The 27,055-nt window shown below is 51.8% G+C and overlaps 4 long non-coding RNA genes across 6 annotated transcripts; 1 reads left to right on the forward strand and 3 right to left on the reverse strand.

Annotated features, from left to right (window-relative positions):
* The first annotated feature begins 8,444 nt into the window (after nt 1-8,444).
* LOC136289088 (uncharacterized) lies at nt 8,445-9,622 on the forward strand. Of its 3 annotated transcripts, none has more exons than XR_010720715.1 (3): nt 8,445-8,517; nt 8,713-9,113; nt 9,218-9,622. It is a non-coding gene; the product is annotated as an uncharacterized lncRNA (long non-coding RNA). The 3 variants fall into 3 exon arrangements; XR_010720714.1 differs by lacking the exon at nt 8,445-8,517 and having other exon boundaries at nt 8,767-8,851; nt 8,991-9,113; XR_010720713.1 differs by lacking the exon at nt 8,445-8,517 and having other exon boundaries at nt 8,769-8,855; nt 8,991-9,113.
* On the reverse strand, nt 8,698-12,687 carry LOC136289089 (uncharacterized). The gene is made up of 3 exons (XR_010720716.1): nt 12,379-12,687; nt 10,682-11,328; nt 8,698-8,784 (listed from the first exon to the last, which is right to left on the reverse strand). It is a non-coding gene; the product is annotated as an uncharacterized lncRNA (long non-coding RNA).
* A 9,626-nt stretch (nt 12,688-22,313) lies between these two features.
* On the reverse strand, nt 22,314-25,327 carry LOC136290085 (uncharacterized). Its single transcript, XR_010720943.1, has 4 exons — nt 25,240-25,327; nt 23,855-24,077; nt 23,628-23,693; nt 22,314-22,570 (listed from the first exon to the last, which is right to left on the reverse strand). It is a non-coding gene; the product is annotated as an uncharacterized lncRNA (long non-coding RNA).
* Nucleotides 25,328-26,095: 768 nt separating this feature from the next.
* Nucleotides 26,096-26,644, reverse strand: LOC136290086 (uncharacterized). The gene is made up of 3 exons (XR_010720944.1): nt 26,568-26,644; nt 26,405-26,483; nt 26,096-26,327 (listed from the first exon to the last, which is right to left on the reverse strand). It is a non-coding gene; the product is annotated as an uncharacterized lncRNA (long non-coding RNA).
* Nucleotides 26,645-27,055: the final 411 nt, after the last annotated feature.

The raw sequence follows: 27,055 nt of genomic DNA on the forward strand, positions 1-27,055 counted from the left end.
GCTTCTCTACAACGATTTTCAGCTTGTATCCATAGAAATAGAGGTTGGATTGGGAAAACTGCGCTCTGTTATTTTAAATAATCAAAATGTAGTGATTACTGTAAGGTATGTGCTTTGTTTTAAGTGGTCTGACACTCATTTCCATAGAAACAGAGAGAGGATAACAGCCCACTTGTTTGAACTGTCCTGTGGATTCTGTCTGTGTCAGAATGCAGGAATATAAAGCTTTTAAAAATGTGGGAAAGGCCTGGGGTTTTGTTCTTAATTATGGGGGGTTTTTTGGTTGTTTTTTTTTTTTTTTTTTTCTTTTCTTTGTTTTAATTCTCAAAAGCCAAAAAGAACATTAGGGAACTTCTTGTAAATTTTATTCTGGGCGAATAGAATGAAAATGACAAATACCAGCTCTTAAAAAATTACAGGGGAGAAAGCAGGAAGAAAAAGCAGTAGGATGGGGAGAAGTGTACACACACACACAGAGGAATGTGTGTGTGTGTGTGTGTGTAAAAGTATTTCTGAGATATTTTTCTGACAACTCTTGTTATTCTACATTAGATCTAGTGATTTTTTTTCACTAATAGAAGATTTTAGACCATCTAACTGAACTATTTTATTTCAAATTACTATTTTCACATTCACTTTCTTTATTTCACATTGTTTTCTTCTTAACTGACACACTAATTTTATCGGAATTTCCATACACTAAGCAATGATATGAGTTTTGAATTGGCAGTTTGGCTGAAATTCAGGGGAAAATGAATATCAAGGAGAAAAAGAAGTGAAGTGCTCAAATTTTGTCTTTGCTTTTTTAAAGCTTCCATGTAACAACACAATTCCTGCATTTCTGGCACAGTAAAATCATTCCTCCCCAAGTTCAAAAGAGAGAAACTCACTGAAGCAGATGTGATATCTTTCTTGGATTCTAACTTCTAGACTTTCAAGTGATTTTTTTCTTTGGGGAAAAAATGAATCCAATTCCTGTTGCTCGTGAGGGAAGGACAAGGCTGAGATTCTGGAATTCTACATGCTGAACATGTCTGGATTAGTTATATTGTCTTCCAGCAACTGAATATTGCCAGCTTGTAGAAGCAGCTTTCAAGGCTGTAGCAGAGAGGTGCATTCTGCACATCGTGATAAACACTTACTCCCTTCCTGCCTTTGTGTTTTATGCTACTGTCTCCAAGTTTTCTATTCACACACTACCCATCACGGGGGATAGCAGAGATTCGCAAAAATACTTTTTATATTTTAGGGTACTTGGTTTTTAGGTTAATGTTGAATAGCAAAGTAGCCCCCATGCAGCGGGAAAAGAAAAAGAAAGTGTATACATATATCTCAGTGCCATTCTACTGAAAGCATGTCTTCAGTTCCTGTCAGCCACAGTGTCCGTGAGTTTTCCTTCTCCACAGGAAGGCTTCCCTGGAAGATGTGTACAAGCCGGAGCACCCAGCTGCCTCTTGCGCTGTGCTGTCTTTCAGCCCTCCCCGCTTCACCTCCCTGGAGGTTACCTGCATTTCAAACCTCTCCCAGTTCAGTCATTCCACTTGGAAACTGCCTTTGCCTTCGGGTTATACTTGCACACTGCCAAAAGAATGCCAGGCTCATTCCTGCGCTTTGGGATGGTCTTTTGCTTACAGCATCACCAGGCTAGAAAAAGTTACGTTATCTCACTGGGAAGATTCACAAATACTCATCAGGCAACAGCCCTGGCAGACCTTCTGATTCAAAGCCTTTCAAGCACAAGAATGGGATACTTCCCAGTGATTTTGGATGCTGTCTATATTCTTCTGCATTGATTGCGCTTCAATGACCCCCCACAAAATTTGTTTGAATTTTAAAACCCCGCTGTGTTAAGAGAATCTTCCCCCACAAAACCGGGGGACAGACAGTAGAAAAGGTTTGACTGCAGCAATTTGCATTAAGTGTCCTTTGCAGGCTTTGACTATTTCCACCCACCCCTGAAAGAGCCTGGGAGACGGGCATTAACGGCCAATCATTAGGCAATGGCTTTTTGAGATAACAATCAGGCTTGCCTAGTATCAATGAGACCTGTTAAAATTAAGTCTTTGCCTTGCAGAGTCACTTTGTGTTGTCATGTGGGATGCTGAGATGTGACACAGCACGTCCTCTTCCCCTAAACAGGTTTAATCCCATCTTCTCATAATCTCAAAATTCTGTTTGTCCCTGCCATGGCATCCTGGTTATCAAACCAGCTGCCCAAGACTACGGAGGCATAGTCTGATATATGTGATACCCCGTTGTTTTTCTGGGTGTTAAAAGGGACAAGGTGAGGAATAAAAGTGGATTCAGATTCAAACACGAAGACCAAGTTGGTCAAAGTTCAGTGTAACCTCTGAAAAGAGGGGCCAGACTTTGGAAATTCAAATCTGGATGCATTCCAACTTCAGTTGGAACAGGAGGAGAGGAATAGTTTTAACACAATTAGTTTGGTCCTGTTAGAAATCTATATTATAGGGTTGGCTTTCCGCAAAATGTATGTTATATAAGTAATAATGTTGTAGTAAAAATATAAGTTTTTCTTTTATTTCTTCTATTAGTAAAGAAAACTAAGCATATTAATATTCGCTAATATAGTATGCTTAAACTGTCTATTTAGCCAAAATAACATCCAATAAACATATAAAAAAGACTCTGCTATTTGCTTAAACTGTCTGTTTGGTCAAAACAACATCCAGTAAACATACAAAAAAAACCCTCTACTATTAATATACCAACTATCAAACATCTACCATCTAAAAAAAGCACAAACCAAAGCCCAAATTAAAAGTAATAACAAAAACACAAACAAAAACCACATACTCTAAAAAAGCAACCCCCCAAAAAAGCCATACAAAACAATTCCTAAAATATAAAAACTAATTTATAAAAAAATGAATATTCAACAAACTAATGCAATAAAAAAGTATCTAAAGTATAACTTTAATATAGCAAAGTGTAGACTTAGCTGAGTGCCAAGTCACCCAACCAACCCTATTTTGCTTTTTTAATCTCCCTTATAACTTTATTAAATTTATTTTTAAATTTTACATTTTAAAAAAATCTCGTTTTTCACAGTTCCATCATCTTTCATCTACTCACTCATGGGGTTTTGTTGATTTTTTTTTTTTCAGGAGAAAGATCAGTGTGAACATGCATAGCAGGATGTAAACATTTGGATATTCATGTTTACCCACTTTACACCCCAGCACAGCCCCAGGAAGAAAAGATGCTTTCATTCCCCATTTCCAGAGTTGGTTCTAAGCTCTCTTTCCTGAGGACAGCTCTTACAGGAACTGGGAAATGAGTGTCCTGATTTATCCCCTTGAGTCCCTCATACCTTAAAAGAAGCACCAAATGACATTTGAAGGTAGTTTAGCAGGTAGTAATGACAATTTGTTGGAACTTCTCACCGGTTCACTTTTCTGTATCACAAAAGATTACAGGGAACAACTTGAACTCTCTCAAAGTAACTTCAAGATGTTTCCCCACTTTGCAGTGAAGGTTTTAAGCCAAGCCTACACACTTCAAATTCAAGACCCGCTGGAGTCGGAACGCTGCGGGGATGAGGCAAGGAGGTGCCACCGGTGTGAGGAAAGAGAGAAGGTCCTTTTGCAGCCTGGAAGAGTCAGTGCTGTTTGCCCACTGAAATCCCTCACCCAGAGATCCTGCCAGGCGTAGGTCCCAGCTGGGTCCCCTCAGAGACCCGTGAGCCGAGGTGTAAGGGCTGCAGCGGCAGACTTGGCAGGGTCGGGCACGAGGGTCGAGGGCGCCTGGAGCAGGCAAGGCAGGGAAGTTGGGCTGCGGGGGACGGGGAGTGATGGGGAGCACCTCGCACCTGCCTCGGGAAAAACACAAGCGGGGAAACGCGGTCACGAGTCGCGGTGTGTGCAAGTCCGTGACAGTCCTCCAACCATTGCCAGGCGAGAACGATGGGGGAGACGGTGAGATGGAGCCTCTAGAGCAGAGGGAGGCGCGAACTGCTCGGAGAGGGGTGGGGAGAGCCGGGGAGGGCGGGCGAGGTGCAGCCGGCTCTGAGTCAGCCCGGCCGCGCGATGTGCGCGGAGGGCAGCGCCCGGCACGGCGCCGCCGGGAGCCCGCGTCCCTTCCCGTCCCCTCCCCGCCGCCCCCGCGTCCCGAGCGCCCGCGCCCGCCGGACCCGCTCCCGCCGCGGCCGCTGGCAGGGATGCTCCGCCCTCGCCCTCCCTCTGCCCCTTCTCCTCCTCCGCCCGCGGGGCAAGGGCAGCCCCGAGGGCGCCAGTCGGGACCGGCCGCACCATGTGAGGCGGCGGGGCTGCCGCCCGCCCCGAGCCGCCCTCTCCCGCACCATGAGGGACGGGGATGCGGGGCAGCGCACGCCGCGCACAGGCAGAGCCCGAGCCGGTGCCGATGCTGGGGAACTGGGGCAGAGCCCGGGCCAGGGGAGTGGGGCCGGGCTGAATCCTACAGACCATACGTCAGCCCTAGAATTTCTCTGTCACGCTAAAAGTGTTTGAGCTCGAGCCCTGGAGCGTCCCCTTCCCAGGCCCAGTGATTTCAGCTCTTGACCCACAAGCTTTATTTCACGGCCAGCTCGCTTCTTCCAGCTCCACGTGCGCATTCCTCCGACTCTGGCAGCTGAAAACTCTGCACCGTCCACGGGGCAGGGTCTTCATCTTGGCCCCAGCTGAGCAGCCATTGAGCTCTGACCCCACCGTGTCTATGCCCACCCCACAGTCAACATCCCAGCCCCAGCCCTACAGTGGGTATCCCTGACACGGGCAATATCCCAGCAGCACCAGCATTTCAGGAGCAATCTTACAGCAATCCCTTTTCAGCTCTCCACCCTCTCTCCCATTTCTGGGCTGAGTACCCAGCTACAACATCAGTATCACAGGCCTACAGTCATTTCAGCGCACCAATCTCACAGTCAGTTCGTCAGCCCTAAAGTTCCTATGTTACTCTAAAAGTGATTTGAGCTCGAGCCCTGGAGAGTCCCCTTCCCTGCCCCAGTGATTTCAGCTCTTGACCCACAGGCTTTATTTCACTGCCAGCTCTTGTTTCACTTTTGTCTCCATGTCTTCCCAGCACTGGCACATAATAACGTTGCTTTTGGTTCTCAGAGTATGGTTGTTGTTTTAGGTCTAACTCTGTGTTGTTTCAGCACAGCTCTTGTACCCACATTCCAGCCCCAACCTACTAATCCTTACTGCAGCAACAGCTCTACCATCCCTATCCCCCCCTTACAGTGATTTCAGCTCCAGTCACGCAGTTCCCGTCCCGGCTCCATACTCCCTAGACCAGCCCCACAGGGGTTTCACCCCAAACCCTACCATCTTTGTGTCTCCTCCAGCTCTGCTGTCTCAGCTCCAGCTCCTCAGCGTCCCACTGCTTGCCGCTAAAAGCCGCTACTGCTTCTCCCTGCAGCTCAGGACTGTTGATAAGGCCACAAGTCAGTTATTATCATCGCTTCAATGTCCTTAGGAGCTCTACCACCCATCCTCCTGGGTTCCCAGCCCTGGGAACACTTGGCACCTGAAGCCCAACATCTGCCTTCCCCCTCTCGCTGGGTCTCAGCCCAGCACTTGCCCCAAGGCCCCCCTCACCTCCCCCAGGCAGCACCGGGGGCTGGGAAGAGCCACTGGGCCCCTGCTCCCCCATCCCAAAAAGTGCCCTTGTGTTGGTTCTCGGGCCCTGGTGCCCTCCGAACCCCCACACCCTCAGCCTCTGCTTGGTACCACAGGGCAAGGGCTGGCAACCCCCCAGGCATCTCCTGCAGGCCCTGAGCTGCAGCTCCATCCCCTTCTCCCGTGGCATTTATCCACTCCAGCCCCAGCATTCCCATTGCTCCTCATTGTTTTGGGCCGGCCTCTAGTGCCAAGATCCTTATTCCACACCCTGGGGCTTTATGCCTCCACTGGCCTCGCAACCGGTGTTTCAGCCCTAGCCCTACAACCTTTACTGAAGTAACAACAACTATCTAGCAAAAGAAAACAAAAATAAACCAAAATAATGTAATAAAGCGACGAAATTAATGAAACGAAGTAATAAAGAAAAAAATCATAATTATTTCGAATAAAACAAAATAAAACATTAAAACTGAAAAAAATGCAGCTTTATTTTTGATATCTTAAGCGTTACTTTGTATCCAGAAACCACGGAAGCACTTCTCCCCTGGTAGCCCCAGCCGGTCTCCCCGCGCCGCACCAAGCCCCGCACCAGCCTCCGGCCGTCCGAGTCACGCAGGGCGCGGCGGAAAGAACCGGGCACGGCCGGCAGCGCTGCCCCAGGACACCGCCAGTCCCCACACGCTAGCACAGACAGACGCGGGAGTCGCGTGCGGGCTCACCGGCGCTCCCCTGACCGGAAGCCGCAAAGATCCCGTCCTGGCGCAGCCGCGCTCCTCCGGCGGCGCTCCTCCGACCGCCCAGTCCCACCCGTCGCTCTCCGCGCCGCCGCCGAACTAGCGCCGAGACCCCTCAGGGCACGCTATTTATCCCCCAGGGCCGGGCCACCCCAGCCAATCACAACCTGAGGCAGCGGCGGCCGGGCCAGCCCAACCTATCACAGCGCAGTGTCGGCCCGCCAATCCCGGCCCGCCCGTTCCCGCCCCCCTCGGCTCCGCGACCCCCCGCTGTCCCCTCACGCCCCGCTCCCGCCATTCCGCCCGCTCCCCGCCGTCTCCCCGTTTCCCTGGGAGAACTCCCGGCCGGGACCTCAACGGGGAGCTCCCGCCGCCCTTCCCGGGTCCCGGCAGCACCTGCCGAGGCTGCGGCAGCGGAGGCACGGCTCCGCTCGTTCCCAAAGCCGGGGCGGCGGGAAGGACGCCTCAGGCGAACGGGGGACCGGGACCGGGCTGAGGGGCCGGGCCGCGACTGAGCGGGCTGATCTGGGCGGGACCGCGCCCGGATTGAAAGGGCGGCTGTGATTGGACGGGGCGGAGAAAGGCGGGCCGGGATTGGCGGGGCTTGGCAGCTGAGGCTGCAGCCAATGGGAGCGCGAGCGCTCAGGCGGGCGGAGCCAGGGGCGCTCGGGGGTCCGCGGTCGCCCGGGGTCCCGCTCCCGAGACCCCCGTCCCCTTCTCCCACCCTCCCTGTGCCCCGGTCCCGGCTGAAAGGCCCCTGCAGAGCCCCCACCGGAGCGCCCGTCGGCACTCGGGGCAGGGAGGGGCGTAGCCGGCAGCCCGGCCGGGAGCGGTTCCGAGTCGCCAAGGCGGACTCTGCGGTAGCAGCGCGGGCCAGGGAGCGGCGGCGACGTGGTGGGGAGGGGGGTCGGCGGCGGGGAGCGGGGGGGGCGTGCAGAGCCCGCTGCCGGCTGTGGGCGCCTCTTTCCCCGCAGCGGTTCCGCTTCTGCGGGGACTTGGGCCGCCCCGACTGGGTGCTGGCCGAGATCAGCGCTGGGAGGATCAGCACCCTGGCCAAGATACTCAAGTGCCCGCCCCCCGCCTGCTGCGGGCCCGCTGCTCACCGCGGTGGGGGCCAAGCGCTTCAACACTACAATGGCATAATCAGCAACATTATTTAATCTCGTGTTCTTCATGCAAGCCTCAGCGTTAAGAACACTACCGGCCTCTTCTAGTAGTAATAATATGCGTATATTATGCATATGTTATTAGTATTAATATTTAGGTAAGAATTGTTAGTGTTAACACTGATAGTGAGTGTGTTAGCTGGTGTTTACCGTGGTGCTCTGCTCTCCCACAGTATGACAAGATCCCGAAGCTGCCCTTAGATGCAAAGTTAGGTGAGCACTGCTGTCCTTACCACGATCCCCTGATGGAGCCATGCTCCAGGCATGGGCAGCAGTGTGTCTGGGGATGCCTTTCCAAGGTGACAGAGCTCACCCCCCCTCCCGTCTGCAGAGTCGGGGGATTTGAAGGCGACCATTGCTGTCCTCGGCTTCATCCTCTCCAGCGCGGCCAAGCACTGGGTAGATGGTGAGTCTCTGTCAGGTGACCTGCAGCAGCTGGGACTGCCCAAAGGTTCCTCAGGCGTGCTGGGATGTTGCTGACAGTTCCCAGCCTTGCCTTCACATCCAGATGGAGGGCAGGCTGGCTGCTGTGCTGTCCTCTGTCACCTCCCTTCTGTCCATCAGTCCCTGGGGCCTCCCCAGGTGCTTTGGTGGAGTTTGGCAGCTTCAGGTCTGGTGTGAGCAGAGGGGTTCTTCTCTTGTCTCCCCTCAAGAGCAGAGCATGCCAGCGCCTTGTGCCATTCCTTTGAGGAGAAGCAGAGCCCCTTCCAGGACTGGCTCAGTGCCTGCAGCCTGAGGTGTGAGCGGGGTGTTGGGTCTTAACAGGAGTGTGGGGGTCAGTGTAAATCACCATGCTGGAGTGAACCGGGGTGCTGACACCATCCCACTCCCCACCGTACTGACCCAGCTGGGCTCAGTGTGCTGGCACGTGGATTACACCCTCAGCTCCAGCGACTTGCAGGAGGTCAATGAGCCCGTGGTGCACCTGACCTTCAGTGTGCGGGACAGAGTGTGAGAAAATGACAGCTGTCCCTGCAATGCTCTCGGCCAACAAGTTCCAGGTGCTGCTGGCAGGTGAGGCGCCCGGAGGGGTGGCAGCAGGGAGGATTCTGCAGGGGAAGGTGCTGTGGGAGGCACGCTGGGAAGGGGATGCTGGAAGGGATGCTGCAATACCAGCAGCTCCCCCACATCTCCGTCCTCTCTCTGCAGTTCTGAAACAGCCCTGCCATTCCCTCCATCTGCCCCAGACCGCTCACCATTCATTTGCAGGCTTGGTTTGATAACCAGGATGCCATGGCAGGAACAAACAGAACTTTGAGATTACAGAAGATGGGATTAAACCTGTTTATGGGAAGAGGAGAGATTCAATCAACCCCCTACGAAAAAGATGCTGTAAAATGCATGAGCTGTTTGTATGATCTTTTAACCTAATTATTGTAGTAGAAACTATTAACCTTCCTGAAATGGTATACAAGCTTTTGGAAAACCTCAGTGAAACCAAATTCTGATCACTGAATCAGTCTTCCTGTGTCTCCTTCAATCGCCAGTAGCTGAAGGGCCAAGGAAGGGACGTGCTCGTGGGAGGAGGAAAGTGACTGCTGCTCCAGCCTTGCCTGAGGTGCCTCCAAGTGTCAGAAGAAGCTGCTGGACATCTGCTCGCAGGGCCAAAGGTGAGACTGGCAGTCCCTGTGGGGGCTGTGGGGAGCTCTCCCACAGCCCATGGGGCAGAGCCAGATATGCCCTCTGACTCCTCATTTCCCTCTTCCTTCTCCAGGTGCAGCCCCTGCCATGTGAGTGTCACCTGCTGCCACCTCCTGAGGGACATTTAAGGGGCCAAGAGGAGCTCAGGCAGGGCCTGGCCACAGACGGAGCTGCCCTGTACCTGTGCTCACGCTTCTTTGCTACGGTTGCACCCTGCCAGTGTGGGAGGGAGAAGCTGAGCCTGGTGGTGGGGCTTTTTATGGCCGGCCACAGGCATTTCAGGGGAAAAGGGTGAAAACCACATGCTGTGCTGGACTCTGACTCTTTCCTCTCCCTCTTCCCTTTCCGGCTGCTGATCCACTGCTTTTAGTTGACTAATAAAGTATTTTGTGTAGAAATCACCGTGCGTGCCTTTTCATGGGAAGGATAAATCCCTGTGCCCAGTCTCTTCCCCACAGGGGCTGAAGCAGACTTCCCCTCCACCTCATCCCCAAAAAATAAAGGTAAGCTCAGCCTCCCCAGTCCCAGGAGTGAGATACTGCTCAGAGGCAGACACTAAAAGAGCAACTACAACAAAGCCCCTGGGAGGAGGAAGGTCAGTGCAGTTACCTGGAAACAAGTTAAAAAAACAGGCTCCAGCTTGTTTTTACATAATCCTCTTGATTTTTTTGTGTTTCCTCTTCTGCAAGGGTGGTGCAAGGGACAGGCAGAGGGAGAAGGAAGGGAGTAGAGTGTGTTTCTACACTCACTGCTAGGCAAGATGAAGGCTGCAACACAGGAGTCACTGTGGAAGCTGCTGCTCCCCACACCTCTATGGCTGGAGCAGAACTTGTGCACACCAGCCTTTCTGCACCTTTGTCCACACTTAAAGAACTCAGAACTCGCTCAAGACCACCTACCCTGGCTGGGCAGTGGGCAGCTGTCCTCCTTCCCTGAGGAGCAGGGTTGTTCAAGCGCGTCTCTGCAACACTTGGGTGCAGGACATGGGGACACTGCTGTTCCCTGGAACTGCTGCCTTGCACAACGCTCGGGATGGGGAACAGCTCAGTCTGTGATTTGAGCTCACAGTGTTGGCCTGGGTGGTTGCAGGAGGACCAGGAGGTCAGAGAGCACACGAAGGCTGCAAAGGAAAGCCTCAGGCCCTGTGGCTCCAGCAGCAGGTGGCCCCACACAGCCAGATGCTCCAGGAGGTCACAGCTGGGGGACAAAGCACAGGGCTGAAGGGACTGATCTCCATCGCCACATGCCCCAGCCCTTCTGCAGGGACTCACAGCATCGCCTCCGTAACGGGGAGGGAGGCCTGGAGCCGGGCGGTGACTGTGCTGCCATGGGCCTCGTACAGCCAAACCACCAGAGCCTCAGCCCTGTCCTCGGCCTTTGGGGCAGCTCAGACAGACGAGACAGGCATCATCTCTCCAACACCAGTTGCTGTGCTCAGCTGAGCCTGGCCACCACTCGGTGTGGCTGAAAGAGCAAGCCCTGCCCAACAACAGCACCTCAGCCCCCCTGCCCTCCCCTCGTCCACCCCAGCACCTGCCTGACAGTCTCCAGCACGATGGCAGGTGAGCTGACAGAAAAGGCACTCCAGGATGGGCACTGGGCACAGCTGGCTGGACCACATGGAGGGGGCAATTCAAACTGTGGGCTTGCTGAATCACACCAGCCTCCTGAACGGAACCTGCAGCACAAGAACCTCCCTCCAGTCAGCCTCTGTACACTGATGGGCAGCACGACGGAGAGGGATTAAAAAAGAACAGGGACAGCAAACAGGACACAAGGATCCCATGGGAAACAGTGGCACGGGGAGCACCACAAAGCCACAGAGAATAAGCATGAACACGAGGCGTGGAGAAAGATGGAGAAAAAGAGAGAGTGCCAAACACATGGCAAGGACAGAGGGATACAGAGACAAAGAGGGAAACAAGGACCCAGAGAGGAAATGACCACAGCACACCAGTGGGGAAAGACAGGCAAGATGCTTCTCACTCCAGCCACTACACAAGTGCAGCTTCCCTGGAATTTCATGCTCAGCATCTCTTCCAAGCTCAACAGGTGAACAAACAGGTACCGCAAACACCTCCTTTCTTTGGACAAACCCATTGGGAGAACCTGGAATCCAAGGATGGATCTTAACATGGCAGTCCCACTTGCTACTCTCCACCTTTTCTCCAGCTTAGTCCTGGGCTGGAAAACAAAAAACAACAAACACTTAAAAACCAATCTAGAGGTGTCTTGAGGATGGCCAGGCCTGGGAGAAAGAGAGGTCCCACTACGACCCTCTTGGCCTTTTCCTACTCTGAGGACCTGTGGAAATGCCCATACAGTCCCTAGGTGGACAGCCTGGGATGTTTTCTGCACACCAAATGCCACAGCCCTAAGCACCAGAAACCGGAAGATGGTCGGGATTGCAATTCACAGCCTCAGTGAAACCTGTGTGGGACATCAGTGTGCAGAGGAATTAAAAGTCACCATTTTTAATAGTTAAAATATCCATGGAAGTTACTGGCTACTTAAAACAGTGTGCTTCATACAGCCTCCCATGCTTATGGATTTATCAAAAGAAGCAGCTTCAGGTTCCTTCCTTTTGGAGCCCAATTCCAAACAGGAAACTTCTCACATCTGCTCCTGAGAGAGACAAATGGAACTTCAGGAGCTCAGGAAAGCGACTCCCTCCCCTGAGTCACATCTCACCTGTCCGAGCACCCACAGAGCTTTTATACTACCTCTCTCTCAGCTTTCCACGTTCATTTAAATGTAAGAAGCCTGCAAGCTCTGCCCCAGCCGCATCTTCCCTGCGCCCCAGCACTGCCCCACCCGCTCAGGTGCTGCTCCCTTCTGCTGCGCTGCCCCTCGCCACGGGGCCGAGGTGGGAGAAACCGCAGGTTTTGCTTCCCAGGAAAGGCTCCGCCGGGCGGCCCCAGCCGGCCCCGCTGCTCCTCCCCGGCTCCGTGCCCGCGTCGGGACCGCCTTCGCCCCACGCAGCCCCGGCCGCCCGCTCCCGGCCCGGCTCCGCTCGGGGCCGCCCCCCGCGGCTGCCACCGCCGTCCTCGGGGCTTCTCCCGGGACCGGCCGTTCTCCGCTCCGCTTCAACCGCGCTGCGGCAGCTCCCGCCCTCCTCCATTGTCAGCACAGCCCTCACGGCCGCCACTGCCGCAGCCGGGGCCCGCGCCCGGCGCTCCCGAGCCGCTGCCGGCGGCCCCGCGGGGTGTGACCGGTCAGTCTCCCTTTCTTTACCTGAGTCCCAGCCAGGTTTTCCGGGCAGCTTTCAAGAAATGTGGCTGTAACTGCAGATCAAAAATGAAGTAATTGTGATAGCATAACTGGGGTGAGGAATGACTTTCTGGGTGTGAACAGAAAGCAGCCGCTGCTGCTGGTCGGGCCGGCCGCCGCCCGGCTCCAGCAGCGACAGCGAGTGCTCCCGCTCCGGGCACAGCGGCCCCCGACATCGCCTTCGAACCGCCGGCCGAGGAAGCGACAGGGAGGGCGGGCACCGGTCCGGGATCACCCCGAACTGCCCTCGGCTGAGTCCGGCTGCTGGCCGAAAGTCGGCGATTTTCGTCAAGCCTCGGCTACTTTCGGCTGCGCTCGGTTACAATAGGTTGCGAGCAGCGTGCCAGGACTTCCGCCCTTCCTCGCCGCCATACTCGTTGAGGCTGAAGCCACTTCCGGTCGAACCGTCATCTTCAGTGCGGGCACTCGCTGGGGTGCCCCCCCGCTGCTGGCACAGGCGCCTGGCTCAATGGACCGCCGGCAGCGGCGCGGTTGAGCCCCCATCCCGTGTCCGCACACCCGCAAACGCCGCGGAAAATCGCGCCCGGACGGCTCCGGGGTCCGGGTCGCGCGCGCAGGCAGCCGGCTGCCACGCGCCCGGGCTCCTTGCCTTTTTCCCTCCCTTTCGGCCCCGAGCTGCGGGCGAGCGGCAGCGCCGCCCCCGAGCTCACAGTGCGGGGCTGCCACGCGCGTCGGGGACGGGCGGGGGGGACAGCTGCACTACCGCTCTTTGGCCACAGGGTGGCAGCATTGCCGCACGGCTCCGGCGGGACGGGCACGGGGGACAGCTGCACTGCCGCTCTTTGCCCACAGGGTGGCAGCATTGCCGCACAGATCAGGCGGGACGGGCGGGGGGGGGACAGCTGCACTACCGCTCTTTGCCCACAGGGTGGCAGCATTGCCGCACAGATCAGGCGGGACGGGCGGGAGGGACAGCTGCACTACCGCTCTCTGCCCACAGGGTGGCAGCACTGCCGCGCGGCGGCGCGGAGCGGAGCCATAAACGAACGTGCCCAGGAATGCCCTTCCGAACAGCCTCCGGAATAAACGGCCCAAAAGACCCCCGAGCACACCTGCGAGAGCCCTGCCAGCAACCAGACCGAAACAAAAAAGCCTTTCGTTCAGGCTCTATTTCAATATTTTTTATCTTTGTGATTCTGATATTTACATTCATCATTACAATTCATCTTTTATATTATGTACATTATACATCATGTATTATGTTTATTATACTATTATATTTATTATAGATATTAAATATAGAAAGTTATATAAAAATAATTTATTATTTATTATGTAATGTTATAAATAATACATTTCATTTAAATATGATTATGTACATTATAGATGTTTATATTATGTATATTACATATATTTATAAAACGTGTAGTATGTAATAGTATATTGTGTATTTATTATTGATATTATTTTTCATATCCTATACTTTTTGTTATTTTTCTTTTTCATTATTTTTTAAATTCGTTTGTTTATATTTTAAACGGTATTTTACACTAGATGAATTCATGAACCTAACACATCAGAAACACAATTAATTTGAATTAAATGAGCCTGGTTTTCTAAGGGGTAAAGTTTTAATCTTTATTTAAATAACATGGGCATATTTTCTCTATCTGTATGGGGTTTTTTTGGTGGGTTGCGGGGGAGTTTATTTTGGGGGTTTTCTTTTTTTGTTCGCTTTGTTTTGGATTTCTTTGCTAATAAACAAGCAGGGTCGGAGAGTTACAAAATAAAACGTCTACTTTGTTTTTATTGCCCCCTCTGAAATACGCCTCGACAGCCTGGACAGCAGGCTGCTGCTGGTAACACTGTGCACGGGTAGGAGGAGACCTGGTCGGGGCTGGGAAGGAAAAAACGGCACCACGGTGGTCACAGCTTTCTCCCTTCAGGAGTTTTATGGAGCAGAAAATACAGAGCTTTTGCCAACTGCGCTCTCTATGACATCCCGACGTCCAGCGGGCACCGAGGTCATTTCTCATCTTTCTTGCCAACAGCCAAACCCCCAGGCGCCCGGGGGAAGAAAGAGTATGGGGAAAAAAAAAAAGGAACAAAGAAAACATGAAAAAATAAACCAAAACTATAGAAAATAATAAATAAAATTAAAATACCAAAAGAAAAAAATTTCAAAGTAACAAAAAAGTGGGAAAAAAATTTAAACAAAAAATTAAAATAAAAAACGAAAAGTAGTTTTAACAAGTAAATAAATAGCTAAAGAAAAAAAATAAAAATTAAAAAACTGAAGAAAAAGTCTTTGAAAAACCACAAAACGCAACATGAAAAACCACAACAAAAGAGCACAAAAATAACAAAAAATAAAATACAAAATTAAATAAATGCAGCTCTCACCTCCTGCCACTGCCTAAAAAAGCGCCATGGCTTTCCTCAATTATGCAGCAATAAGGGAAACAAACCCAGTGCCCCCCAGAACAGAAGGTTTTCTAGACAATTCCCACTTCTGCTTGGAAACAAATTCTATTGTAGTGGGAAGCTCATTTTGGACGAATATCCAAATGTGCCAAGGTAGGAAAGAACCAGCCCCTTGTGTCCAAGGAACAGCAGCTAGGCCTGGATTCAGGTTTTAATGGCATTTATGTAATTAAAAATGCAGTAAATTGAACTTTACAAAGAGACGAATCGTGGCAAATAAATACTTCAAAGTTTTCTTGGGAATTCACAGAATTTTGTGGAGATGGTGCTGGACAATTGCTGATTTACCAACAGTAATTGGGTAAATTTCCTTGGAAATGTGCTCTACAAGGTACAAAAATTCCAATTAGGATGGAAAATTGGAATAAATAAATATTCCCTTACTAAAATCAGAGAGAAAATCAGAGTTATTCCTTCAATTAAAAGGAAGGAATAACATCTAAATCCAAGCCTGCCTGGAAAACAAGCTCAGGAATTTCTAACATTGAAAACTTTTGCAAGAGTCATGAAGTTGGTGAAAGTTCATGGAATGATGATTAAAAATCTGCTTCCTCTGCTCTAATTTTAAAGGGAAGTGGGAATTCAACAGGTCCAGTTACTCCTATCCAAGAATGATCTGTGTTTTGTGGGAGTACCAATGCAAAGAAACTCCAATCTTACTTGGATTTGACATCTGAAACTCTCAGCAGAGTTGGCAAGTTTCAGTGGAACAAAAGAGCCACAATTCCTGTAATAACCAAAATTCACCTTGGCAAAAACAGGAGGAGGAGGAGGAGGAGGAGGAGAAGGAGGAGGAGGAGGAGGAGGACACCAGGAACACACTCCGGCTGACAGCAAGGATTTCTTGGAAAAGGCAGGAAATCAAACTGACAGTCTCTGTCCAGTTATGGCCAGGCAATTATCCAGGAGTCAGAGAGAAAAGTGGGAACCTTGGACTGGGATAAGGCCTTCCAGTGGCTTCACTTCCTACTGGCTCTCTCCTTTTTTTGCCAGCTACCTGGAAGAGGAAAAGCAACAGGAATAAAGTCTCAAACAGGATGGCCTTGGTCCAGGCAGACTGAAATGCAGCTCCCAGGGAGGGAGGCCAGGCTGTGCCTCGGGGAGCTCCGGGAATCTGGGATTGCCCGTGGGATTCAAGGGCTGGAAAAGCACACCCACCTGCCAGGTTCAGTGCTGGGACAGAGCAAGGCCGGGGCTCGGGGGCAGCAGTTAGAGCTGGGACTGCAGGAGAACACCCCAAACCCGGGTTAAACATCCGGCACGACACGCAGCATGCTCCGGGAGAAACTCGGGTGGGAGAAGCCCCGGGATGCTCCACGTTCCCTGCCCTTGGCAGCTGTGCCAGGGCCTCCCTCAGAATGCTGACCTCACCGTGCAGCTCCTACAAAACAGGAGAACTTATGGAAATCACCCAGCAATCCATGGACTTCCAGTTATTAAGAACCACAGCTGCAGCGAAAGGTGCCCAAACTCTACTGCAAACCAGCAGGGCTGAGGAGACGCAGGGATTTATTCCCGAGGGGACACAAGGATCCCTCAGCCAGCCAGGATTTCTGGGCAGAATTCCTGCAATAACCAAAATTCACCTTGGCAAACAGAGGAGGCGGAGGAGGAGGAGGAGGAGGAGGAGGAGGAGGAGGAGCAGGAGGAGGAGGAGGAGGAGGAGGAGACCAGGAACACACTCCGGCTGACAGCAAGGATTTCTTGGAAAAGGCAGGAAATCAAAGGGACAGTCTGTGTCCAGTTCTGGTCAGGTAATTACCCAGGAGTCAGAGAGAAAAGTGGGAACCTTGGACTGGGATGAGGCCTTCCAGGGGCTTCACTTCCTACTGGCTCTCTCCTCTTTTTGCCAACTACCTGCAAGAGGAAAAACAACAGGAGTCAAGTTCAAACACAGACAGGATGTGCTGGCTTCAGGCAGACTGCAGTGCACCTCGCAGAAATCACTGAAAGGCATGAAAGGAACCAAGGGAAATTAAAGAAGAGCTGCCACCTCCAAGGGCTCTCCAAGGCAGGCTCAGAACCCTTACCAACGATTGGCTTTAATAAAGCAACTCACACAAAGTCACCAACACCACACGGACACAGCACCGTTCTTTTGGAGTGGAGTTCTAGAGAAATGCGGAAGAACGGAAAAGCCTTCCTAAACCCGGAAACTCCTTGAAGAGATAGACAGGGCACAGCTGCTGACAGAGCCTTGGGATTCAGGGGGAAAACCCCAAGTTTTCAGTCTTTAGCATCTTCCACTCTGCCATCGTTGACAGCAAACACGGCTTCAGCCTCAGGGAGACGCGGAGAACTCCGTGATTTTGCAGATCCTGCTCTCACCTCTCGCCCCATATTTTTCCTTTCTTCCAAAACGATGACAACAAGAAAAGTCAACTATTGCAGTTTTGCTTGCTTGATGTGTTTTTTGGTTTTACTTACACGTGACTTTCAGATCCCCATCCACACTCAGAATCATTCAAACCTTTGAGCACAGAGCCTCCAGGCACCGCTTATTTCTTCTGAGATTTGATTCAAGAAGACCATTTTTCAGAACCTGACATGAGATTGGCAACTAAGTTTCATTTTACAGCTCTTCCCCTTTTTAAACTGTGTTTCCTCAAAGCTTCCCAATTGTGCTAAGCTTAGAATTCACCCCAAGGAAGACCTGAAAAATGCCTTGCCATTTCCTTTCCTCCTCCCTCAAGCTCCATCAGGCTGGCAGAAGGCATTAGTACTGTTTCCAGAGCAGTTGGCCTCACTTGTACTGTTGGTCTGTAATGGCTGCAACAAAATACGCCCTCCTGGAAGCAGTTCAGCACTTACTGATCACTTCTTTGTTTTGGCACTTCCCAGCCAGGGCCTGCGGGGCCTCCTGCAGATGCAGGTCTTCGCTGACAAGGCTCCACTTGTGCAGCAGCAGCAGGAGCAGGAGCAGCAGCAGCAGCAGCTCTCTGAAATTTTAGAAAACATTAGAAAAATACAGGCAAAAGCTCACCTCTGTCCTCCACTAAGGACATCCCCAGGACATCATCCCAGTTTTTCCCAGCTAGGAGCTGCAAGGAATTCAGGCAGGGGAAATGACATCAGGGAACAGCTTTGTAAAGTCAAAGGCAGAAAGAGAAGATCCACCAGCAAAGGGCAGGAAAGGGGAAAGGTTTCTGAAAACATTTCTGCAGTCTAATTAATAATTATTTCCGCTTCCCCAGCGAGAAGAACACAGACTCACAGCCATTCAGGCCTGACAGTCCCCTGCAGCCAGAGCTCAGCACACATCCACAGAAGCAAGTCCAGCATCTGAAAGAAAAAAAAAAAAAACCAAAAAACAAACACAACAATCAAACCAGTAGGAAAAGGTGATTTCTTTGGCTTCAAAGTTATTTCAAGTTCTTAAAGCCCAACACAGCTGATAGGAGAAACAGAGCCAGGGCTCCTGGCAGACAGAGGGTGTTTTCCCCCCGAGGGGATTGCAGAGGAATTGTCTGGGACTTGGACTGTCCCTCGGGGTGACACCAGTTGCTGTGACTTCTATCATTCCATATGTTTGACTCCCAAAACTTCCCAGCCCAGGGGCTTGAGCTGACAGGGCAGCACAAAGATTGTTCTCTGTGTGGTGCCCAGATTTGGGGTTCACTGTCACCTTTGCTAGTTTAGATGAATTATACCCACGGCCCCGAATTCCCTGCTCAGTTCCCGCTGCAATAACCTCACAGTGCCTCACGGAGCACGGATATTCCCACGCAGAGCTGCTGCTTGAATGCCAGACGTGTCAGGAACCAGCAGAGCTTCCAAGGAAGCTCAGCAGGATGGGGACAGGATAGGTTTCTATTCCATAGATTTGGTTAATTATAACCCTCACCCCCTGGGGGTCACCTGTCAGATTTCCCTGGAATTCAGCCACCCCCCTGAGCTCGGGCTCCAGGTGATGTTTCAGAGCAGGAGAAGGCACTGGCCGGCCTGTGCTGAGGCAGCCCCTGTGCCCTCGGGAGGACACAGCTCCCTGCAGGAGCTCAGCTCCTTTCCGAGCCCCAGCAGTGGCCTCTGCAAGTGCCTTTCCCTCAGGCAAGGGACGCCCATCCCTGCCTTCAGCACACCTCCAGTGGGACCCACCTGCAAAAGCTTTCCATCGCTTCTGCACTCCGGCCGGCTCCCTGGAAAAGTCCAGACTTCATCCAAACGAAACTCCATCCCACTCAAACCTTTGATTTTGAGGCATCTCCGAGGGCCGTTGCTCTGGATTTAATTTCTGTGAGGGAGGAGCGCCTTGGCTTTAATGCTGCCGACGGGTGATGTCCTCAGGCTGAAAGGGAGGGGATTTGGGGTGGCCAGGACATCCCTGGCAACTGTGTGGGAGCTCCGGGAGGTGGGAATTGCTGTCTGAGCCCCTCTGCAGACAGCCCGAGCCGCCGTTCCCGGGCAATGCCAGCTGTTCCCCGGGGAGCTCTTGGCCTGTGGGTGCCTCTGTCCGGGCTGCAGCATCTCCCCGTGCCCGGCGGGAGCAGCCCCTGGCCGAGGAGCCGCGGCAGCCCCGGGGCCGTGTCCGTGCCAGCCCCGAGCCCGGCCCCGGGCCCTGCGTTTGGCCGCCGCTGCCACGGGCGTGGCCCCGCAGGCACAGCTCCTCCCTGCACATCATCCCAGGGCTGCTGGCCCCGCTGGGGCTGCCGGCCTCCTTCCTCCCTGCGCCTCCGGGCACCCGGGACACCTGCAGGAAACCCCGAGGGACACTGCAGGCGGCACGGGGGGGCACCGAGGCCTCCGGCCAGAAAAGCAGCCCCGGCCTCAGCAGCTGCCATCAGTTTGGCCCGGCAACACTCACCTGCAGGAAACGCCCCTGTGCGGGTGGGACCGGCCCTGCCTCTCTGCAGAGCTTTGGCCGTGGAAGAAGGGAAGCCTCAGGACTTGTCCTGCTCCTTTCCGCCCGGAAAGAGACTTTGTGTGAGTACTTTTACGGCAGCTGCTGGGTAAATCCTGGAAAGGACAGGAAATCAGCGTCACTGGAAGAGCTTTGTGCTGTCGTGAGCTGCCAGCCACTTCTGCCCTCGAGCCATTCCAGGGGCTGGTGTGTGAAGCAGCTTTGGCAGAGAAGGCGGCACTGCACTTACCTTAGTGGGGCCAAGCGTTGCCATCCTATGGAGGTCCATCCCCATAATGCAGAGATTGGTTCAGCTGCTTGGAGCAGAGTCCGGGTAATGCCAAGGTGCTGAGTTCGATTCTCAAACGGTCCGTCCGCTTGAGAGTCAGATTTTAGGATCCCTCTCAGCCTCAGTATATCCTGTGACCTGGAAATAAGAGGAAAATTCTCGGCTGAGTTTTAATAAAACAGCTTTTGCCATTGCAGGGTGTGAGCTGCACTCGGCGATTTTCGGCCGCGACGAGCCCCACGAGCCTTCCGCCCTTCCTTGCCGCCATCTTGGTTGCGTCTGAGGCCACTTCCGGTTCCGCCGGCATCTTTTTTGCGGCACCGCTAAGGCCCCCGGCAGGTGTTTACACAGACGCCTGACTAAGTCCACGAATTTAAAAGCAAGCGCGGCGCGGCTGAGCACACGGCCCGTGTCCCCACACCTGGAGACGCCGCGGAAAATTGCGCCCGGGCGGCGCCGTAGTCGGGGTTTCGTGCAGGCGTCTGGCTAAACGCCTATAGGGTCCTTATTTTTTCCCGCCCTTTTGGCCGCCCTTTTTGGAAGGTCGGGCGCCTCGCGCCTGGGCGCCATTTTGTGAGGGGCGTCGCGTGACTTCCGCTTTTGCTCGCCGCCATCTTGGCTGCGGCTGAGGCCACTTCCGTCCCGGCCGCCATGTTCTTTGCGGCTCGGCATAGGCCTCCGCCAGGTGTTTACACAGACGCCTGACTAAATCCGCGAATCCGAACGCAAGCGCGGCGCGGCTGAGCACACGACCGGTGTCCCTACACCTGGAAACGCCGCGGAAAATTGCGCCCGGGCGGCGCCGTAGTCGGGGTTTTTGTGCAGGCGTCTGGCTAAACGCCTATAGGGTCCTTATTTTTTCCCGCCCTTTTGGCCGCCCTTTTTGGAAGGTCGGGCGCCTCGCGTCTCGCCGCCATCTTGGTAGTGGAACCCACTAAAATGCCCCCTCGGCTCCTCCCACAAGCGCCTGACTGAATGGACTGCAGCCCGCGGCGCCGCTGCGCCCCCATCCCGTGTCCGCACACCCGCAAACGCCGCGGAAAATCGCGCCCGGACGGCTCCGGGGTCCGGGTGGCGCGCGCAGGCAGCCGGCTGCCACGCGCCCGGGCTCCTTGCCTTTTTCCCTCCCTTTCGGCCCCGAGCTGCGGGCGGGCGGGCGGCAGCGCCGCCCCCGAGCTCACAGTGCGGGGCTGCCACGCGCGTCGGGGACGGGCGGGGGGGACAGCTGCACTACCGCTCTCTGCCCACAGGGTGGCAGCATTGCCGCACAGATCAGGCGGGACGGACGGGGGGGGGGGACAGCTGCAGTACCGCTGTATGCCCACAGGGTGGCAGCATTGCCTCACAGATCATGAGGGACGGGCACGGGGGACAGCTGCACTACCGCTGTTTGCCCACGCGGTGGCAGCATTGCCGCACAGATCAGGCGGGACGGGCGGGAGGGACAGCTGCACTACCGCTCTTTGCCCACGCGGTGGCAGCATTGCCTCACAGATCATGAGGGACGGGCACGGGGGACAGCTGCACTACCGCTCTCTGCCCACAGGGTGGCAGCACTGCCGCGCGGCGGCGCGGAGCGGAGCCATAAACGAACGTGCCCAGGAATGCCCTGGCGAACAGCCTCCGGAATAAATGGCCCAAAAGACCCCCGAGCACACCTGCGAGAGCCCTGCCAGCAACCAGACCGAACCAAAAAAGCCTTTCGTTCAGGCTCTATTTCAATATTTTTTATCTTTGTGATTCTGATATTTACATTCATCATTACAATTCATCTTTTATATTATGTACATTATACATCATGTATTATGTTTATTATACTATTATATTTATTATAGATATTAAATATAGAAAGTTATATATAAAATAATTTATTATTTATTATGTAATGTTATAAATAATAATACATTTCATTTAAATATGATTATGTACATTATAGATGTTTATATTATGTATATTAAATATATTTATAAAACGTGTAGTAAGTAATAATATATTGTGTATTTTTTATTGATATTATTTTTCATATCCTATACTTTTTGTTATTTTTCTTTTTCATTATTTTTTTAATTCGTTTGTTTATATTTTAAACGATATTTTACACTAGATGAATTCATTAACCTAACACATCAGAAACACAATTTATTTGAATTAAATGAGCCTGGTTTTCTAAGGGGTAAAGTTTTAATCTTTATTTAGATAATATGGGCATATTTTCTCTATCTGTATGGGGGTTTTTTGGTGGGTTGCGGGGGATTTTATTTTGGGGGTTTTCTTTTTTTGTTCGTTTGTTTTGGAGTTCTTTGCTAATAAACAAGCAGGGTCGGAGAGTTACAAAATAAAACGTCTACTTTGTTTTTATTGCTCCCTCTGAAATGCGCCTCGACAGCCTGGACAGCAGGCTGCTGCTGGTAACACTGTGCACGGGTAGGAGGAGACCTGGTCGGGGCTGGGAAGGAAAAAACGGCACCACGGTGGTCACAGCTTTCTCCCTTCAGGAGTTTTATGGAGCAGAAAATACAGAGCTTTTGCCAACTGCGCTCTCTATGACATCCCGACGTCCAGCGGGCACCGAGGTCATTTCTCATCTTTCTTGCCAACAGCCAAACCCCCAGGCGCCCGGGGGAAGAAAGAGTATGGGGAGAAAAAAAAAGGAACAAAGAAAACATGAAAAAATAAACCAAAACTATAGAAAATAATAAATAAAATTAAAATACCAAAAGAAAAAAATTTCAAAGTAACAAAAAAGTGGAAAAAAAATTTAAACAAAAAATTAAAATAAAAAACGAAAAGTAGTTTTAACAAGTAAATAAATAGCTAAAGAAAAAAAATAAAAATTAAAAAACTGAAGAAAAAGTCTTTGAAAAACCACAAAACGCAACATGAAAAACCACAACAAAAGAGCACAAAAATAACAAAAAATAAAATACAAAATTAAATAAATGCAGCTCTCACCTCCTGCCACTGCCTAAAAAAGCGCCATGGCTTTCCTCAATTATGCAGCAATAAGGGAAACAAACCCAGTGCCCCCCAGAACAGAAGGTTTTCTAGACAATTCCCACTTCTGCTTGGAAACAAATTCTATTGTAGTGGGAAGCTCATTTTGGACGAATATCCAAATGTGCCAAGGTAGGAAAGAACCAGCCCCTTGTGTCCAAGGAACAGCAGCTAGGCCTGGATTCAGGTTTTAATGGCATTTATGTAATTAAAAATGCAGTAAATTGAACTTTACAAAGAGACGAATCGTGGCAAATAAATACTTCAAAGTTTTCTTGGGAATTCACAGAATTTTGTGGAGATGGTGCTGGACAATTGCTGATTTACCAACATTAATTGGGTAAATTTCCTTAGAAATGTGCTCTACAAGGTACAAAAATTCCAGTTAGGATGGAAAATTGGAATAAATAAATATTCCCTTACTAAAATCAGAGAGAAAATCAGAGTTATTCCTTCAATTAAAAGGAAGGAATAACATCCAAATCCAAGCCTGCCTGGAAAACAAGCTCAGGAATTTCTAACATTGAAAACTTTTGCAAGAGTCATGAAGTTGGTGAAAGTTCATGGAATGATGATTTAAAATCTGCTTCCTCTGCACTGATTTAAAGGGAAGTGGGAATTCAACAGGTCCAGTTACTCCCATCCAACCTTGGACTGGGATAAGGCCTTCCAGTGGCTTCACTTCCTACTGGCTCTCTCCTTTTCGCCAACTACCTGCAAGAGGAAAAGCAACAGGAATAAAGTCTCAAACAGGATGGCCTTGGTCCAGGCAGACTGAAATGCAGCTCCCAGGGAGGGAGGCCAGGCTGTGCCTCGGGGAGCTCCGGGAATCTGGGATTGCCCGTGGGATTCAAGGGCTGGAAAAGCACACCCACCTGCCAGGTTCAGTGCTGGGACAGAGCAAGGCCGGGGCTCGGGGGCAGCAGTCAGAGCTGGGACTGCAGGAGAACACCCCAAACCCGGGTTAAACATCCGGCACGACACGCAGCACGCTCCGGGAGAAACTCGGGCGGGAGAAGCCCCGGGATGCTCCACGTTCCTTGCCCTTGGCAGCTGTGCCAGGGCCTCCCTCAGAATGCTGACCTCACCGTGCAGCTCCTACAAAACAGGAGAACTTATGGGAATCGCCCAGAATCCCTGGACTTCCAGTTATTAAGAACCACAGCTGCAGCGAAAGGTGCCCAAACTCTACTGCAAACCAGCAGGTCTGAGGAGACGCAGGGATTTATTCCCGAGGGGACACAAGGATCCCTCAGCCAGCCAGGATTTCTCCCAGGCTCTTCCCACTGCTCTCTAAGGACACAAACAGCAGTTTTTCCCTCGAGTTCCCCTTTCCATCAATGCCAAGACCCGTGTTCTCCTCCAACCCCAGGTTCAGGAAGGAAAGTAGGAATATTAGCACTGCACAGACTGTCCAGGAGGGTGTGACTGAGGCAGCAGCACCAGCTCCCACTCCACTGCTGCTCTGGATTCCTGAGCAGCTCCTTTCCATCCTGCCCTTCCCAGCACCATTCCCTGGGTGCCATGTCCACAGACACCTTCTCCATGCAGCTTAAAACCCACAGACACCAACAGAAAGGAGATCAAAAATCAATTCACATGTTGCTAGTCAGAGAGAATGGGAGAGGCCTAAAAATCTGCATTTATTTTAGAACACTAGAGCAATTTCTTCATGACCCTGACTATCAGTGATGGGCAGATAAACACCTTCTTTAACTTACTACCTGCAAAAACATCAAGTTTCAAGTTTAGTAAAGATAAAATTTTGCTGCAAAAATAAAAGAGGTGGGATGTTGGTGTTAGTGCTTTAACCTTCGGACATTAGCGGCTATTTGTAAAACAAATTCATTATTGAAGCAGCTAACTTGAAAATAAGGGGTTTTTACAATAAAGTTGACCAAAAAAGAGTCTCAAAATTAAGATATAGGCTGCACAAATATTTAAGAAAAAAAAAGTTGTCTTTCGTGCATATAACCTGCCAGCCTCTCATGTTTTCAGTCCTTACCATTTATTTTCACCAAGGTGATGATTAAAACCTTGTCAAAAGCTCAAAAAAAAAAATTCCAGGACAAGGCAGGTGTTTTCCCAAGTACCCTCAGTGTGGAGCTGTGTCAGCCACAAGTGTTTGCTCCCGCAGCCCAGCCCGGAGCAGGCTCCAGCTGCTGCCCAGGGGGGTTACCAAGGGACTCACCTGTTTGAAGCTGTAAACGCAGGTGGCCTGCACTGGAGTGCCAATAAATGTGAAATGTGTGACTCTCACCTTGAATAGCGATCGATCTTCTCAGGGGAGCCCCTCACCCAGGATGGGGGGCTCTGCCACGGATTTCATCTCTCCGCATCTGAAACAAAGTCAGGACAACAGTCAGAGTGCTGCAGGATACCTTGACAGCTCCACACATCTTGTGGCAATCTAGGAATACCCTCTACAGTCTAACCACACCCCACATCACAAATTTCAAGCCCCCAGGACTATTACCCTCGTACCCCTACACCCAGACTGAGCAGCAAGGCAGAGCAGCTCCCGGCCAAACACACACCAACACCCGTGACACAGCACAGGACAAACGAGGGGACGCAACAGGGACAGAAAACTCTGGGCAAGAAGAATGACCCTGAGGGTCCAGAGAACTCGGAATGAGATGACCGAGGTGAGACGGAAGGTGAGCTGGCCAGGCTCAGAGAACCCTGCAGGAACAAGATGCCATCGGGATGACTTATCCCAAGAAACGCAGAGATGGATGCCCGAGAATCCTACGGTCAGAATCCTCCACCTGTCTTTGCATTCTCACAAGACCTAACCCGCCGGAATGGATCAGGGCGGTGCACGGCTGTCAGTACAGCTCAGAACAAGACCTGAAAAGGCATCGGACTGGATGCTTGTGAAGAGAGATGGATTCTGATGAGTGTCCGAGCAGCTGAGACAAAGGCACCTGGCTGAGGAGCACAGAGATCAGAAATGCTAAGACTGATGCCAGGGGTTTGGACAGGCCCCTGAAAGGACTAAAGGAAAAGGCAAGACACCAAACAGACAGAGTGCACAACAGACAAGTGACACAACACACACCAGGACTGCTCTGCCCTGCACACCTCAGCACTGACATGAAAAATGAGACTTTCCCTTCATGTAGCCTAAGGGGTCACATCTTGGTGCCCCCAACTCCAAATCTGACTTAAAAAACCCCTCCCGGTGATCCCTGCCCTGGCATCCTGCTTTCATCCCCTCTGTGAGCCACAGCCCTCCACTTATCTCTCAGGCATCCAGGGAGGCAAATCCCTGCCAGGTCCAAAGAAGGCCGCCTCTGCCTCAGGAAAATTCCTGCTGTCGCCGGGCTGTCGTCTCTTAGTCAGCTACAACAAAAAAAACCAAACATGAATGCGTGATCTTAGCAGCCCATCACCCAAAACCCGACAATTCTGCTACTCACTGTCTCCTAAGCTTGCCCGTGTCCTCGGCCCCGCGCTTCAGCTGCGCTCAGAGGCCAACGCCGGCGTCGCAGGGTCTGCCTGGGTAAAGAGCAGACAAGGTGACGTGGCAGCGCTGGAACTTGAGGGGACCCTCCCTCCTCCTCCTTCTCCTCCCTGACTCACCTCAACTCCTCGGCCGTTATCCAAGCCTACCTGGATGGGGCCTTCCCAAGGAGAAGATCAAGGCTCCATCACAGACTCCTGGAATGCTCCCTGAGGGCTCACGGGTGAGGTGACCCGGGTCTGTCGTCCCGTTGGTGAGAGGGGAGCTCGGCCTCCTGCGAGTGGACTCCCTAAAACACACAAGAACGGAGGCTTAGAGTTGCACCAGCGAGTGAGGCTTGAACAATAGCAACGGCTTCTGTCCACCCGTCACTGCTCACCTCGCCCACGTCAGCTTGACTGCTGAGATCCGGCTTCACCACCTAAAAATAAAGACAAAGAACAGAGCTGTAACACAGCCATCATTTACACCTCCCCTGCAAACAGAAACAGGGACTGACCTTCTCAGGGGAGCCCCCTCACCCAGGATGGGGGGCTCTGCCACAGATTTCATCTCTCTGCATCTGAAACAGAGTTTGGACAAAAGTCAGAGTGCTGCAGGATACCTT

This window comes from Chamaea fasciata, unplaced genomic scaffold (assembly GCF_029207755.1).
Source record: "Chamaea fasciata isolate MVZ Bird 193981 ecotype frontalis unplaced genomic scaffold, bChaFas1.0.hap1 SCAF_5, whole genome shotgun sequence".
In the NCBI taxonomy this organism is placed as follows: domain Eukaryota; kingdom Metazoa; phylum Chordata; class Aves; order Passeriformes; family Sylviidae; genus Chamaea; species Chamaea fasciata.